The sequence below is a fragment of the Augochlora pura genome, chromosome 6 (assembly GCF_028453695.1).
Source record: "Augochlora pura isolate Apur16 chromosome 6, APUR_v2.2.1, whole genome shotgun sequence".
Lineage (NCBI taxonomy): Eukaryota > Metazoa > Arthropoda > Insecta > Hymenoptera > Halictidae > Augochlora > Augochlora pura.
This window is the reverse complement of record NC_135777.1, coordinates 7378482-7395528: the sequence shown is the minus strand read 5'-3', so window position 1 is coordinate 7395528 and position 17047 is coordinate 7378482. Positions and strand designations below refer to the sequence as shown.

Below are 17047 nucleotides of genomic sequence, written 5' to 3'. Positions count from 1 at the left end.
CCCTCTCTCTCTCTCTCTCTCTCTCTCTCTCTCTCTCTCTCTCTCACTCACTCGACCGACGTGGAAAGCAATTTTGCATTCTAATAATACTCGACGCGCGCCTTGGAAATGGATTACTCGATTCACCGTGACCCGGCGTACAGGAAACCGTGGCAAGATTGTGTCAACGGGGTGATCCCGAGCGAAAAAAATAACGTGCGGAATAACGTGGATGGTAACGTTCCTTTTATACGGGACTTCGTTTCCAATCAATTGCGAGAGGTCGACAAGCGAGCATTTAGCGGAGATAGTAAATCAGGGTCGGATGAGGCTGAAATAACTGAAGTGCCATTGAACGGATTTTATTCCATATTTTTAACTGAATGTTTCGTATAAAATGTTCACTGTTTCATTAATATAATGATGTAGTCCAATTATGATAAATATAGATTATGAAATATAGATATATTATTGTATTTCGACATTAAAATGGGGCCTAATTCCGTTTATAATCCATTATTGATAATGAAAAATAAAAAAAAAACGATTTTACATATTTGTAAACTAGGATATGTACGTAACTATACTTATTGTAAACTATAACAGATCAGAAAATTTAGATAGAACTATTTTAAATAAATATATAGATCAATAACGACGCAAACATCCGGAACCATAAATCGACTGTTCCTTTCTTCTAAACGCATGATTGCACGTTAAATATTAATTGCTAACGACTAACTCGAGAGGGAAATTCTCTGTCGTTGATCGGCGAGTGACGCGACAGCGAATCTGTTTACCGTATCGGCGAGAACATTGACCATGCGATAGAATTTTGGTCAGAATTTCCAAATGATTTTCAGCTTTGATCGACGGCGCATATAATTCAATTGTGTGCACACCGCCGTCCGTAAGTATTTGGTCTGTCTATCGATTGATATTATGCAATCCTGATTTTAATATTATATCGATACTTTAGTCCAAGCATAATGTCAATCATAAAACATTCTTTAATCCTCGCGTAAACATATCAAATATTAAAAAGGAAATAAATGCCTATGTAATATAGAATTTTGCATTGAACGAAGATGATTTTTATTTCGCACGAGATTCCACTAGAAATTTATACGTAACTTATTATGAATTTAAAACTATATTTCTGTTAAAGAAATCTGTGTACAAATGCAGTGAATAATGTACACAATAAATAAAGATCCGATCGATTGCATAAGATAATGCAGAAGATCGAGCACAGAAATTATGCACAGTCGAAAACTATTGCCTCCAGCAAGGATTCTCCAAGGCCTAATAATTTTCGAAGATTGATCGAGGCTCGCATTATTATTCGCCGGTGTCGCGATATTAATGGCCGGAGGGATGATGCTCGCGCGCGCACCGGCGCAGGACACTCGCGATGCAATTTCACAAACGTCCGATCAACAAATTGTAAGAGCCGCGAGTAACGATAAACGGAAGTCGATGCCGCGCGATAACAGTCGGCCGAGCAGCATAGAACATGCAGAAATAACAACGTGATACAACCCCGTGAACTTACCAGTTGCCCGGTTAGTTTATGAGTCCGACAACGGAATCTGAATATGATTTACGAGCTGACACTGGCTTGCCGCTCGTTGCACAAGTAGCGAGGGGGGGAGGGCAATAGGGTTGACGGTGCATCCGCGTGTTCGGCGTGCAACGGCGATGCACAGTTTGATCGCAATAATACGGACTATGTACTTCTGCTGAGTCCACTGCCGCATTGCTGGCGGTTTCCGCCTATCTCCGGTATTACTCGAGGAGGCGAGCTGTTTACACAGTGATAAACATTTCGCGGCGAGACAAACCTCGTTGTCCTCAATCAAAGTGGATGGAATTTTTGTTTCGCGAGAAATCGTCGCAGGACAAAATTGCCAATTTCACGTAGACGATTTTCTAAACAGAAAAATAATCGAACGATGAAACGACTGCTCCATGCATTATCAAAAAAGACGCTGATTAACGCTCGCTGTTCTCGCCGTCTGTTACGCTATGTCGCTCGCTTTACACTGTCCGAATTTGTCCGTTGCCGCAGAGGAGCGTGTAAACAAAACGCGTCCTTCGAACGTTCGCTCACGCACGACATTCCTACATGTGATACACCAAACACGTGTCACCAGTATAGCGTCGATATACACTGTTCAACATATTCGTCAAGATTGTCCAACGTTAAGAAATGTAAGAAAAAAATTCCATATTCCAGCCGACTTAAAGGAAGCTCTTAGTAACGAGGAATACTTGCTGACAATAATTCAATTTATTGACGACATATTTAGAAGTCTCGTTTAAATAATAATCCTTCATATATAATATAATAATAATTAATATAACAATATTCCATTTTATTCGTTCGAATAATGCTGAGTTGTACAGGAAGTATTACAACAAAGGAACAAAACAAGCTACTTATCAAGAAACGAATATTTCGTTAACTTGGAACTTTTGATACACAATTTAAATGCAGAAATAATTAATTAAATTAGACAACTAATGAAAGAGAAAGGCTAAACTGCACGCGGCATTACGATAGAACCGCAACCGTTAAATTGCTTCATATACTTTTCCAACGTAAGTTCTTCAGCCTTTTTGCGCGATACTTGTTCGCACGGTGACGCCAATCGACTGCTATACGTTAGATTCCCTTTGCTACGGCGCACGTACTCGGACGTTTCTTTTTTCACAGGCCGGGAGATTCCTTACGGAAACTGTGAATCGAATCGCGGGGATTCGATCGTCGATAGAATTTTACGAATGCGAGAGCTCACAAAGCGGCCGTCGCAAGGTTCGATCGTATTTCTCACCCTTCGTTGAGCCCCAATTTGGCGCCGTGCGATATTCGCTTCTTCTCTCACCTTAAAAGAGACCTCAAAGGGACTTATTTGTCCACCGGTGACGATCACGCGTAAGCGACGGCGTTCCCCCCTCTGGATCAAAGGAAGGCCGCGTGAATTCTTCGTTTAAACGGAATGCGAAAACTTGTTTCCCATTGAGCAAAAATCTATTCAATTACAAGGCAATTAAGTAGAAAAACGTATATACCGTTCGAATTGTATTTCTATGCCTTTTCCGTCCGCTAGCGGAGACGTTTCTTCTTTCTCAATAGTTTCCAACTACTACGGGACACCGCTAGCCCGTTTTATGCATGTAAGTTTATGGAGTTCAGTTCACTCTGGCACGATAGCCATAGAATTTAAACCTCGCTCGGAGATCCCATGCCTTTTCGAGACAGAAATCATCGATCGGGATTACGTAATTTTATTTTCGTATTTGGCGTGATTTCCGTACCAAATTAATTATATAACTGAAAACATTAATTACGATAACATAAATTATCGTCGAACACGTAGAAATGATAAAAATCTGTGCAACAATGTTTAAGATAGCTTTTTAATTCAATTATGCGTTTTATATATTTTTAAAACAAATCGATGCTGACAACACGAAGCCAACATTTAAGAGAAAACATTTCGTACGTTCAATTAATACGTGTACACTTGACGCGAATTTAATATTCGTTCAAAAGAGGACAATCAACGATAAACAATTGTTTGCACGAAACATTTCATGCGATCAAATTGTCGAAAACAAAAGGATTGCCTTGAAATGTCGTCGCTCGTTAAGAACAGAATTGTTAAAAATTTTTGATCGAATTATCCAACTAATTTTTTTTCGTACCATCAAATTGCTATCGAAGACAGATTATTCATGAATTCTGATTGGTCGATTACCTATCGATGGGCAGGAAATAATGATTTCTGCATGAACGAATCGAGTACGATACAATCAATTCATTTTCAAATTTCAATTCAATTTTAAATTTAATTTTTCTTTTATACACAGTTTGTCTATTTATCATATTTTACAAATCTAGGTTAATCGACGCCCGACGATAATCTACATAAAATATCTCACACATTTATCTCTATTTTTAGTTTAAATTATCTGATATATGTACGCATACAAACCACAAATTCGCGTAGATTACAATTTAGTAACGATCCTTTCCCCATTATTCACGTGACACGATAAGCCGCGAGTACACTGATAATGATGTTACGACAATACTGCGTGTAATTAATGGCCTATCGTTCGTCTAGAATATACTGTTAACGACCATCCTCATTAAAAAACAAAAAATCAAATTACTAAATTCTAAAACTACAGAATAAGGACACAAATTAACGAGTCGATGATTTCAATTATTTTATTGAAAATTCATTGATTATTCCCACGTTTTTAACTCGAGCTTAACAATTTCCTTTCTCTGAAACGCCTTTCAGTCTCCGTTCCACGGTTAATGTTACATTAATTTACATTAATAACGTATACTATCGAGCGTTCAAGGTGGAACAACTTTTATTCGATGCAACAGCAAACTTTGCACGCAACGATTAACTAACGCCTTGCATTATAATAACGTGTCGGGCACGTGATGCAAACTTCGTGCATAATCTATTAAAGAGGAATGTTACGAATAAACTGGAAATTATGTACATTTATGGCAAAAGTGAATAAATAAGAGAACGCTGATACTATTATAAAAATTTAATAATACGATTATATCATCTATGACTGAAATAAATAATTATGTACAAAAGAATTTAATAAGAAGAATTGCTAATGAATATACAGTTACTCCCTAAAGTAATCAGAAGAAATATTTACTCGATCAAAATATTTAATTAAAGTTATACCACCGATCAAATACATTTGAAAATCGCTGTACCTGTAAAATAAATCGTATCGCGCACGATTAACATTCCTCGTTGCATTTGGCTAAGACGTTTTAACAGTAACAAGTTGCACCGGCTGCATAAGGCTTATCGAAGATCTGCTTGAATATCGTTGTCCAGAAAAACGTTTCGTTTCCCGATCAATTTCCGAGCATCGTGGACATTGAGCAACCTATTAGACGCGCGACCGGCCAGAAAATTTAAACGCCGTTCGAAAATGGACACGGAATTAAGCAATCCGGTTGACAACCGGACGGCCGGTCCCTGTCGCAGCAACGTCCACTTTCCCGCGCGAGAGACGCGCGCGGTCCCCCTGATCTTTATTCAAACAACACGGTTACATAAAGCGTGATATCGCTTCGCAACGTCTTACAACTGTACCAGTCCCCCGGTAAACACCGCTCTCGCGCGGCGAGACCCGAGTGTCGGGAGTCCGTTGATCCTCGTCGTACGTGACACTGAAACCAACCTGCGCATCAGCCGTATCGTATCCGGATTTTTTGCTGGCTCGCCCGAGCACGCAGCGCGCAATAATCGACGTCCGAGAATTCTACGGACATTTACCGCGTAACCTCTGAACCCTAAACGATAACCGAATAAAATCCTCACCCAACGAACTTTTCCCAAATGTAATCTTCTCTTACGAGTTTCTCGCACTCGTTTCGATCTATACAATGTTTAAATAGTCGGGGAATACTCAGGAAAGTTTAACGTAAACGCGAGACGTATTTAAATTCAAACAGATAATACGTTTTCATTTGAATTTAAATAAGTTTCACGCTTTAATTTGAATTTAAATACGTTTCGCAGTTTAAATTTAGATTTAAATACTTTTTACGCTTACGTTCAAGTTTCGCGCAGATTCTGAAATACCGTTCCCATAATTTTAAATTAAAACGTAAAATTTATTTGAATTTAAATCGGAACGTTTTAAAACGACGAAAGCTTTGTATCGTTTTAGATAATTGAAGCTGCGAGTGGAATAAATTGATATGCGTGTACTATATCGCTAGAACAGGTCGAATACGAAGTTATTAGGTATTGTATTTTATATTATCAACATTATTAATATTATTATTAATTCTTTCCCATTGTTTTCTAAAATCTTCTCATCGCACGACAGCGTGAAAGAACTAGTTTCGAACCGAATATCGGGAAATATCACGGATTTGGAGGGCAACGGCGCCGGATAAGGGATGTCCGGAGGAGTCGACGATCGCCGAGCGAGAGGGATAGCTCACTCTGCGGGGATAGTCACGTTCCAGGCCGGGGCTAGGCTCAGTTCCCCGTAAAAACCGTAGAAAATTCTCGTAATTTCATGGCTAGATCGTCCGGATATCGCATCGGCACCGGACCGCGCGGTGCGCGATTCGCGTGAATAAACCATGTTCCCCCCGCCGGTTCGTGAACCGACCGTGGAAAGGAGCCACCGGATAAAAGAGGACCGATAGAGGCCGCCGAACGGAAAAACCTGATTTGGAATTCCCCGCGGATTATCGGGAAGAAACCGTGCGCCGACGGACGTGATCTTATGCCTCGCGGAGCACAAGCCCGCAGGAATCTATCCAGAAGAGAAACATTCCGGCAAATAACGGAACAACCCCTCCTGGCCCGGGGAATGCGCTCCGCGGCTGACAATAATGAGCGAGATAAATACCTTCTATCGTTCGTCTAACTCGCAACGGGCCGGTGACTGCGATCAGTTACCGGAGCCACGGCAAGGCTGCGCGATAAAAGTGAAATTACGAACGAACCTGCCTTCCCTGCTAGTCGTAGTTTTTAACGTCTTAAAAACGTCCTTTTTACTTTAATTTTAGATCTGAATTGACCGCGAAAGGTATTATAGTTTCTTCGCGAATAAATCTCAAAGAAAGAGATATTATTTGTTCCTTACATGCAAAGAACAAGTTTCATTTTTCTTGCGCAAATCTCAGTTTCCCTACGGCGATCGAATAGAAAGTGTTTAGTCTGTTACGAAGTACAAAGTCCGTGAAAAACGTAACGTTAACATTAAAACTGCTGGGTACATTGTATTTACCGGTGAAGAAAACGTTGTAAGCGTTCTTGCACGTGTTTGAGAAAGCACAGAGAGATAATGGATGCGCCGCGGCGCATAATGGATGAGATCGGGCCCATTATCGAGTGAAAGCATATTAGTTTTTTCGATGGACTTTCGATCGATACGAAGATTACGGCGAAAAGAATATTAATCTTCGCGGGGCGGCCGTGCTCGTGTACTTCAGAACATAAAGAACAATATCTTTCCTATTTTTCTATACGAGCACACCGCAGCACCGGTTAAAACAGACCGCAATTCGCATGGCAACAGTGCTCAATGACAATAAGGGTCACGAATGCTTCGCGGAGGATGTTACGCACGCTCGTGAGAATACCGCACCGTGCACACGGGTATTACCGACGCGAGAACGTTCGCATCTACTGGCCTGAATCAGATTTTGAATGCCTAGGATTGCAATGTGCGCTGCGAACCTCTAGAATCTACGGTAGAATCCTTTTTTTATTAAAAATGTAAATATTCAATTGTTCCGAATCCTTTGATCCTTACGTAGGCAAATTTCTTATCAAAGTTATATAGAAATCAAAGAAATGTAGAAATATAGAGATCATTATAATAAATATTTTTAATCTATAATAAAGTATTATATTTATAATAAAGTTATATGTAGATATTTCCAAATCAAAGTACTTACGGTTGTTTGGCAAACAAAGCGATCGGATATTCAATCTATTTTATTAATTCCGATGATTTTAGCATTTCGTCGAAATTCATAATTTAAAAATTACGAAATGTGAAACATTAGAAAAATTATTTTCGTTCCTAAATTGTTGTGTTATCATAACTATATTGTCGTAATAATAAATTCTCGAGCCTTTTGCATAATTGTTACCTTAGAAGTCGTGTAATACGGATTCATGCTCGCACTTACCTGAAACAGAAAGGTATACAAAGTTTAATACAAACGCATTGTTTAACGATAAACCTTAATTCCAAAATTGTTAAAACGTAATTGAATCAACGTGATCTACAACAGAAATCGTACATAGAAATCACAGAGTTTCGTCGCCGCCATAAAACAACGCGCATTATTCCCATCATGGCGTCGACAGAGTTAAGACAATAACAGTTCGAAACACGTAATTGGATCGCTACGATATATCGAGAGCAACAATACTGTTTCTAGTAGCAGGAAACAACCGAGTCCGAGATCGTCCGGGCGACAAATCCATCGTCCAAGTCGTGCATTTTACATTTCGCCAACCGGTAATTGAAAGAAACGCCAAGGAGCCAACGACTCGGAACGCAATTGAGAATCTGATCGAAAATAACGGTTTCCGATCGCGCTGCCATCTGTATCGGCGCGGAAAGGTACATTTCAATAGGCGAAGCCCCCCCCCCCTCTGTTTTTCGCGATCGCCGTGCCGTGACGCGTAATACCGCGGTTAATCCGATCATGTTCGCGAGTGTTTGTTCCGCGACGCGACGCTCGAAACCCCGTAGCTGTGCAGTTCCGTTAAGCATCGGGGGCTCAGACGGCGGGACAGAAGTTGTCCTCCTCGGCGTAATTGATGGTCTTCTGACGGGTCTCGAAACAGAGTGAACGGCACCGAGGCGGGTTCTCTGTCGCAGAAATTACGGTGAGCTTATCACAATGCGTAACAGTAAATCTGCCAGGCGGTGCGCCGGCAGCGAAACCGGGCAAAAATAACGGAGAGGGAGGAAAAGGGGGAGAAAGAGGGAAGAAAGATGGAGACTGAAAGGAGAGAGAGAGAGAGAGAGAGAGAGAAACGTCGACGTATCCCGATGAACGGTCGAGAAACTACAAGCTCGTTAAGCGGACCGAGGGATCGGCGTGCGTATGGCCGCGCGACGTGTCGTTAGTTAGCCGATACTTGTTACGCGAAATTAGCCTAAACGTAAATCTTTCGATCCCCTCCCACGCTCGGGCCGGGTTGGTCCCGGATCGGTCGCAACACGCGAACGCGCGCCCCGTCCTCCATTCTTTTGCTCTGTTCGCGCGCGGACACGACGCCATAACTTTGCGATAGCAGCGCGCGCCGCTCTGGGAATCCTGTCTCTCCTCCAGAATTACTTCTGCCTCCCCTCGCCCTTGGAACAATAGACCAAGCCTCGATTACCTTTACCCGGCTCGTATTTTTCGCGGGAGAGCTACGCGCGTCATCCAGATCCACGGCTGATCTGGATACGCTAATTTTCATTGTTTCGCCGCGGACAATGCCAGGAAACGCGTACGGCCCGCGTGATAACCTGCAATTTTTGTCTTCGCGGTTTTAATGGAATTAGGCGCTGGAAAAGTGGCTGGAAACAAGGATACTCGGTCGGTTAGGCAAATTCGCACTTTGCGTCATCGTTTATATTGCATTTCACTTCCTTTTCTTCTTCTTCGGTTTTTTGTGCTTTCTTTTATCGTCGTTAGTAAAAATGTTATACCAAAATGTTTTCTTCTTTTTCGATGTAGAATCACTCCCTGTCCGGTTGTACTTTTCCGGGACACCCTGTATATTTTGAACAAGAATTGGCTGCATCGATGAAATTGATCTTATTAATATGTTTCCTTTCCATAAAAAAAAGATCATGATCCGAGATTCCGGTCGTTATAAATTTTCTCCTACAATATCGTATGTAGATGCCGCTCTTAAAACGAGCTCGTGAGGATGCTTGCGCGTATTAGGGGCGAACGATGTCTCGGGTATTTCGCCGCAATAACTTCCGCGGATGAGAAGGTAATGGAGGGCGTTGAACAGCGAACAGAAATACGCCGCGACACGGAGGAGTATCTGATTTGGCTGAGATTACTCTCGGCTAAATTGAAGGGCCGAGCAGCCGCCATTACGCTCGGGATAAGGTATTCTGTTCGCTGCTGATCGCGAACATTGTTCGTGGTTATAGTTACGATCAACCGCGTGTTCGAAACCTTTCAAGGACGACGTTCGATTTGCTGTTATTGGCATCAACCGAATCCGAATTCAAGCTATTAGACTAAATAATATAAAATAGTAAAATCATTAAATAAATAGGTTCACAATGAAATGTGTAGAATAGATAGTATCGGTAAATAAAATAAATAAATAATATAACCAACATGATGTCAATAATGCAAATAAATTACCGAAATAATCATTTAAGTTCGTGTACGATATTAATAGCGTATTAAATAAACTTTTCTTTGCGAATGTGATCTCATTGTTTCACCAAAATTAACATTTTCTAGAATTACGAAGCGAACATTTTAAGTTTGCTACACGTAGGGACAAGGCGTGGAGGTAAACTGGTATAGTCGAAAGACAGTCTATTAGTGGCCTTGATGGTACCAGTTGATTTTACTCCGAGTATAGTCGCGAAAGGTACGCAGGACGGTCGCAGGTGTATTAACCGCGTGTGTGGGCGTGTGGGTGCCCCACTGACTCTCTAACCCCAAGTTCCACGACTACCGCGACCCTCTGTCTCTGCGTGTACGGCTGTGTGCAGGCCAGGTGATCGGCGCACACACGCGTCCAGACGCCACCCACGCGTAGCACCCGTGACCGTTGAGCAACGCGACATTAAATATCAAATAAATTACACACTCTTTTTACCGCATAAACATTTTGAACCTATAGAAGGCAAGTAGATGTATGTCCTTTCTGTATGAGATGTTTTCGATAACTGGCGCGATTCAACTCACTAAAAAACAATAACGATAAGAAAAATTTAGATATTTTATAAGAAAGAGATTATTAGATTTTAGATAAGAAAATTTCATATGTTCACTATTTAATAGCGAAATTTTACTCGCGAACGATCCATATAGCTTACGAAGAATTAATTGAAATTTCCGGTATAAACCACGTTGAATATTATAGTCGACCCAACTGGCCCATTAAAAACTACTGTCAGTTAATGAACCGAAACCCGAGCGGCGGGATCCTTGATCTTTGAGGAAAATTTTCCTATTCTACACGGCCAACAGAACCGATAACATCGATACAACTATACGCGGACGTCGTAATAGTCGTCGATGATAGTACACCGAAATGATTTTCTGAACGTAACGCGATCGCGAGAGGATAAGTGTCCAATGAACTCCGGAAACGGAACCGCGGGTTGTTTGTGCGCGCGCTCTTCCACACGATTAGATACTTCCATGGTGTTTACGTATTATGTACCGCGCGCGTAGCCTCGAGCAAGCGATCGTCGTGCATGCGCCAAGCAAGTAATTATTCATCGCATAATTCTAGTAAATAAATAATTACACGCTAACGAGTGTTCCGCTTATCAAATCTTTTTAAGAGTCCATTAACTTCTTTGTCGGCTCGCGATCTTGCCGGAGTTCTACTTTAATTGCCCTTTTCGTTAAAACTTTACTCTGAGATATTCCGGGCGGACATCTATTAACAAGCTCTTCTTATTTCTTTCATTTATGCGCGAGCTACGAACGCTTATATACGAAATAGCTCGGGCAATTCGCTTAGTAACATTTTACCATTCCTCTGATTAAAATAGCGCTTTGGGACTGGGTTACTATATCGTGATATTTAACCACTTCGGTACGGCGCGCATCGGCCACGAAATTGTGCCCACAGCCGGCACTCACCATTCGCATGCTACTTCGTGCATCGACAGTGAATCCGTTTTGCTCTTTTACAGATCTTTGACGAGAAAAGCTTATTTATGTGTATTTCTGGACGTAAACACTGCAATTGTAGAGATAAGGCAAAAGTTCTTGGCAGTCAACTATAGTCGACTATAGTCGATGCTCGGCCGTGTGCGTTCATATCACGGCCGTCGACTATAGTCGACACTCGGCTGTGCGTGTTCATCTGTGGCCGTCGACTATAGTCGACGCTCGTACCGAAGTGGTTAATAGATGCACATCGATATATATTATTTGAAATTCACAATTTCAATATTTATTATTTGAAAATTACAAAGCATGTTTATCGATTCGATTTAAAACTGTTTCCTCGTAACAATATTTCCTCCGTTTACAAAACTCGCGCGTACACAGCGTCGACGACACGACGGCAACCTCGCGGTCTATCGTGCAACAGTTTTTTTTAGTGGCGTTCGCGTCCTTAATTAGTGCATCGTTAACGGAACCTCCGGAGTCATTGTTGATGTTTCGCGTGAAGCGGAGCGTGTTGTAAACACGCGAAAGGACATCGTGGGAAGAATGGTACTTGGCACCGGGGTCCACATTTTAACTGTCCCACCTGTTGGCCGATGTAACCGAAGATATATAGACAGGGGGGAGAAAGAGAGAAGAGGGAGGACTGATGTATATTCGCGAGCGCAACTAAAGACACAGAGAGCCAGTCAGACGTGCCCCATTAAATGAGAGCACAGAGCGGATTCGTTGTGTGTGCCTCGCTTCGCATACGCACGCTCTTCGCCATGGTCTATATTCGCGCGCTTTCACTTACTTTATTATCTTTTTCATTTTGCTCGTTCTCGCGCCTACCTCTCTCACCCCCTCCTTTCTGCGGTTTGCCGCTGCTGCTGCGGACAGGACCGCGCGCAGACACCTGTGCCCCGGTGCTTGCTCACCGGATGTAATGGTCATCGTCGTGCTCCTCGATTTTCGTAACACGAGATTTTACCGCGCGTCTCTACGGACCAGATGAAACGTAATAGTGTCCTGTTGCGTTTATCTCTCGCCGTGGACGACGCACAGGGACGACGGTAATACCGTGTGTTTCGGCCGTTATGCCCCGTATCGCGCACGGATTACCGTGAATATTAGAAAGTTATGGGGGACTGGCGGAGGCTCCATGGAAATTTCGATTTTTCTGGACCGGGTCGCGGAGTTGGAACGAGACACGGTTATAAGCTTCTCTTATCTAACTGTTTATGGTGATACGTCCGGGCGAGATTCCAAGTTGAATAAAATATTTCTCCGAGTTCTTCGAAAATCTGTAATTAGTAGACTGGGAATGTTTCGCGGAAAATTTATACGTCGACATACGCCGTGTATGTGCCAAATTAATGCAAAATGTATACGGGAATATGAAATATAGTTATATACAAAAACATTTCTAATTATATACATATAGTTTTATCATTTGCAATATTTACGGCTACCGGTTATTTATTTATTCTTTTCTTCATAGCTTTCATTGTTTCAGACGCGAACGAGTTCTTAAAGTCTTATATTTTCAACGGTTTGCAAAGAGGCTCATCGATCTTCGAATTTAACTCTTAACAAATTTAGGTAATGTTGCGTGTGTGTGTGTAACGAAGTGGCAATTACCATTTACATTTGCACTCCCTGCATACCCGGTCGTATTTGTATACGAACGTTCATTATTCCCGTTTGCCGTTTCATCGCGTGGGCGTACATATACATACAATATTCATATCTGCGCGCCAATATATGATCTACGTATTGAATAGCAAACACTGATTTGATTTCCGTCGATAAAGTGATGTTCATCAAAGCATGTCAATATTCGCTTATTCAGTGCCGAACTATTCTCATTGAACAACGAACATTGTGTTCGCTTCATAGAACTCCGCGAAGGAGAAATATTTTAATGCCAGCCTCCACAGGATTGGAGAATAGTAACAAGTTTAGAATAATAAGAAGTTTCTTAAAAATGAGAATGATTCGAAGCGATACGCTTCTCGTATTAAAATATATGAAATTATAAAAATACTTTTTCAAAACGTGTAACCAAATTGAAGAGAGTGAATTCAAATTAAATTGTTTAAAAAGATATTAATACCACTGCCGCCGCATAGGCGTATTAAACGGAGATTCATTTCTCTCAGCGCGTTAGTTACGAATATTCGTACATAGATCACCTGCGTCATTCTGTTCCCGACGCACCGCGCACGTGAACCTCGCCGCACGGTCCACGTGACGCACAACGCGCGCTCCCCGCCCAGGACAATAAATCACGGAATGCCATAAACGATCGCTAATAGAAAAATTAATAAAGCTTCCGTTATTCCCTCTAATTTGTGTTACGCGCGTGCCGCGCGAGCGCAAATTAGATAACAGCAATGGTGGCAATTGCACGTTGCTGTTACACGTTCACCACGGCCGGAACGAGGCATGCCTTTTGCCGCAATAAGTTGATCTATTTCTCCGCAAAGACAACACCTACTTAGGATAATCGGCGCGCAGTTAACCGACCCCTCTCTCTTCCTTTCTCTCCGAGAGCAACGTAGAATTGCCTGTTCGCTGAAAAGACCGAACGAAGCTGTTTTTACTCGACTTTCGAGAAATCCTTCGGACACGTTTTTGCCGCGCGGCGAGATAAGAGCCAGTCGGCGGAGAAATTGACAAGGTTGTGTCGGCACGCTGTGGTTTCTCTTGGATAACGATTTATTTGCTCGCAGCATCGCGAGTCCGTCTGCCAAAGGGTCCTCGCGAGTTAATCTCCCCTTGGACGGATTCGGATAATCCCCGCCGCGCGAGGAAACGTACCCGAGCGAAAATCCTCGCGCGATCGGAAGAGCCGGGGTATCCTAAACAAGTGAACCAGAAGCAGATAAATTATACGACGGGAATAAAAATTGCCGGCGCGCGGGAATTTAATGGCGCTTCACGCGCCGTATAACGGCGCCGTTAAATCGTGGATCGTTTGTTGCTGTTTAACCCTCTTAGCGCCGACCAATAGAATCGCGTGTACCCGAGCAAAATGTACAAAATTCAGAATTTCCTCAGCGCCCTGTTATCGCAACGCGATTCGTTCGTTCCACATGAAAACATGGAACTCGAATAAAATGCCAAAGGTGGCGCGCAACAATAATTCATACAACAGTGCGTCGACATTCTAATCTGGCATCTAAGATCGAGCATTGACATTCTAATCCACCTCCGGTACAAGTCGCGGCGACATTTCAGCCCGCATAGCTCAATTAAGCCGCGTTAAACGCGAGAGAGTTCGCAAAACTACGAAAGCCGGATCGATTACAGCGCGTTGCATCGGACGACTGGAAATTCGATTACCGTCCGACCGGCTAGTAAAACGATCCATCAGAGCCAGGCGAGAGAGCCGGCGCTTGGGAAACCGATGCCGGGCCGACGGTGTCTCGAGGATTGTTCCCGATAGCATGATAAGTCGCCTTTCGTCGGCTGTTGTCTGTATTTTCTTGGCCGAAGATTTACGAGCGAGATTAATCAATTACCGCGGGAGTACGCGCGTTACTACGAACGGACACGAGCTCTCATTGACGAGCCGCGGCGACTAGAACCGATCACGGTCCGACGGGAAATCCGAATGGTTGAGTGAACCGACGGAGTTCGCGGAACGAGCGGCCGCGGTTTATACCGGTTCCTATCCGCGAATATTTATCGGGGACGATTATCCTATTCCTCGACCATAAAATAATCTGTCAATGTTGGATACAACGATGCGCGATCGGCGAGCCGATATACGCCCACGCGGAACGAATCCCTCCGCCGCCCACAGCCGGACGGCAACGTGTTTGAAGACGGCCGTTCATCGAAAATCACTGTATAACCCGTTTCCGACCGCGAAGCCGACGCTTAATCTTCGAGAAACTAACTTTGCTATCGTGTTACGCACGCCCTCGAAATATTAATACCGGAGATCTCCGTGTGCTTAAATGCCGTGGATTCGCGCGGAGTTTCGTGTACCGCGAATGGACGGTTTTGCTCCTCGACAACCGCGCCACTGTCGCTATAATTACACGGATTCTTTACGCGTCCGTAACACGCGTCGATCGCGATTTATTTCGTCGATCGCGATTTATTTCGTCGACGCGGTAACATAACTGTTTTCTTTCTTCGACGCGCGCGTCGAACGACAATTTCCATTAATAATTTAAACGACCGTCGTTAACCGATCTCTTGTTGAATACAGAATCGTTGAAAATAAGGCAAAACCACGGGAGAGAGTTATGTGAATTATTAAGATGATAGTAGGTACGGTCGATTCCGAATCAATTTTATCGTCGAGCGCAGTTTCCATTCTTTCGAATCGATCGTTTCAGTTACAAATCGATCTTCTATTCAAAGTCGATACGATGGCTCGTAAATCGTACATATACTTTTTCTAAATTTAATGGTTACTGCACGCTTCGTTTAATTCTTCGATTTATTCGAGCTCTGAATAATAAAATATAGCTCTAAATAAACGAATGCGTATGTCGATATAATTTAACCAGTTAACTATGATTGACGAGTGTACTCGTCATGGAGAAGTGGCAAAATTTGGTTTATTGACGAGTATACTCGTCATGCGTATAAATCCGTGACCATTAGCTATTTAAATTGCGATTTTTGAGAAGAATAAAACATATTCTCAAATTTCAAGATGTTTAGAATATTTTGAGGCTATGCCGGAATAAAACAAACAAATAGAAAATATAAACAATTTGAGACGATGTCACGCGTCCCCGTATGCACTGATTGAAAAAGTTTACCAGTTCGCATAATGAATTTATTTATATGCGATCATAACGTTTTCTTAGATGTTAACCTAAAAGGGGCAAAGGCAAAAGTGAACAAGTGGATTTATAAACTAGAAAGCTAACTCGCCAGCAGTGCAGCAATTTTGAATTTTCGGTGATCTCGATCTTCATCTTGCTGTATTCCTCGCATTCCCGCATAGGTTCCGCCGCCGAATACGATAATTCATCGTGTTCATCGAAACGCTGGTGAAACGGAGTATGTACATATCGAGGTGGCGCACGCACGGCTTCCTAGTTATTAATCAAGACACATCGAAAAGGCTTTACGTTGCCAGATTTTTAAGGCTCCTGATAAGTTATTGCATTGAATGCAAATTCTCGTGTGGCGGATCGCGCGGGACACAACTCATCGTGCCAGCGTTTTCAGAAGGAAAAATAAAAGACCCTTCTCCTACCTCCTCCCCCCCCCCCCCCGGCTTTGTTTCAGCCGATCCATCTTGCGGCGATCGGAAGTCGGGGAGGAAATAAGAAAGTCAGGCAGAGCTACCTGTTTCGCGAGGGAATATTGATAGGGATGGTTTACCGTTCCGCCAGTGACGCGTGAATTTATACCGAGCGCGGCGCTCGGCGCGATACAGTCGGCGGAGTTCCGATTTCTCTGCGAAAAGAGGAGCAGCGGCGGACGGGCTGCGAATCTTTTTTTGCCGATCGGAGATAACCGGGCTGCTCCGAGACCGATATGCGCGTACTTGTCGCTCGGCAGATTAATGATCTCTTTCGGTTCTTCTGTCTATTGGCCTACGAAGATCGCGTAAAATGATAACGCGTTCACGTTGCTAGAACCGAGTGTGTATCTCTGATAGGTAACAAATTAGTTTCGCGTGTCGAAACCGAG

At 42.8% G+C, this 17047-nt stretch overlaps 2 protein-coding genes across 2 annotated transcripts in view; one reads left to right on the top strand and one right to left on the bottom strand.

The window, feature by feature from the left end:
- The window catches only part of Cad99c (cadherin 99C), a 131370-nt gene that overhangs the window by 60592 nt on the left and 53731 nt on the right, over positions 1-17047 (bottom strand). The gene's annotated exons all lie outside the window — the stretch shown is intronic.
- The window catches only part of LOC144470932 (uncharacterized protein C15orf61 homolog), a 36201-nt gene continuing 27393 nt past the window's right edge, over positions 8240-17047 (top strand). Inside the window, exon 1 of the mRNA XM_078182532.1 lies at positions 8240-8405. The gene's annotated coding sequence lies outside the window, so the exon portion shown is untranslated. The remainder of the gene's footprint in view (positions 8406-17047) is intronic.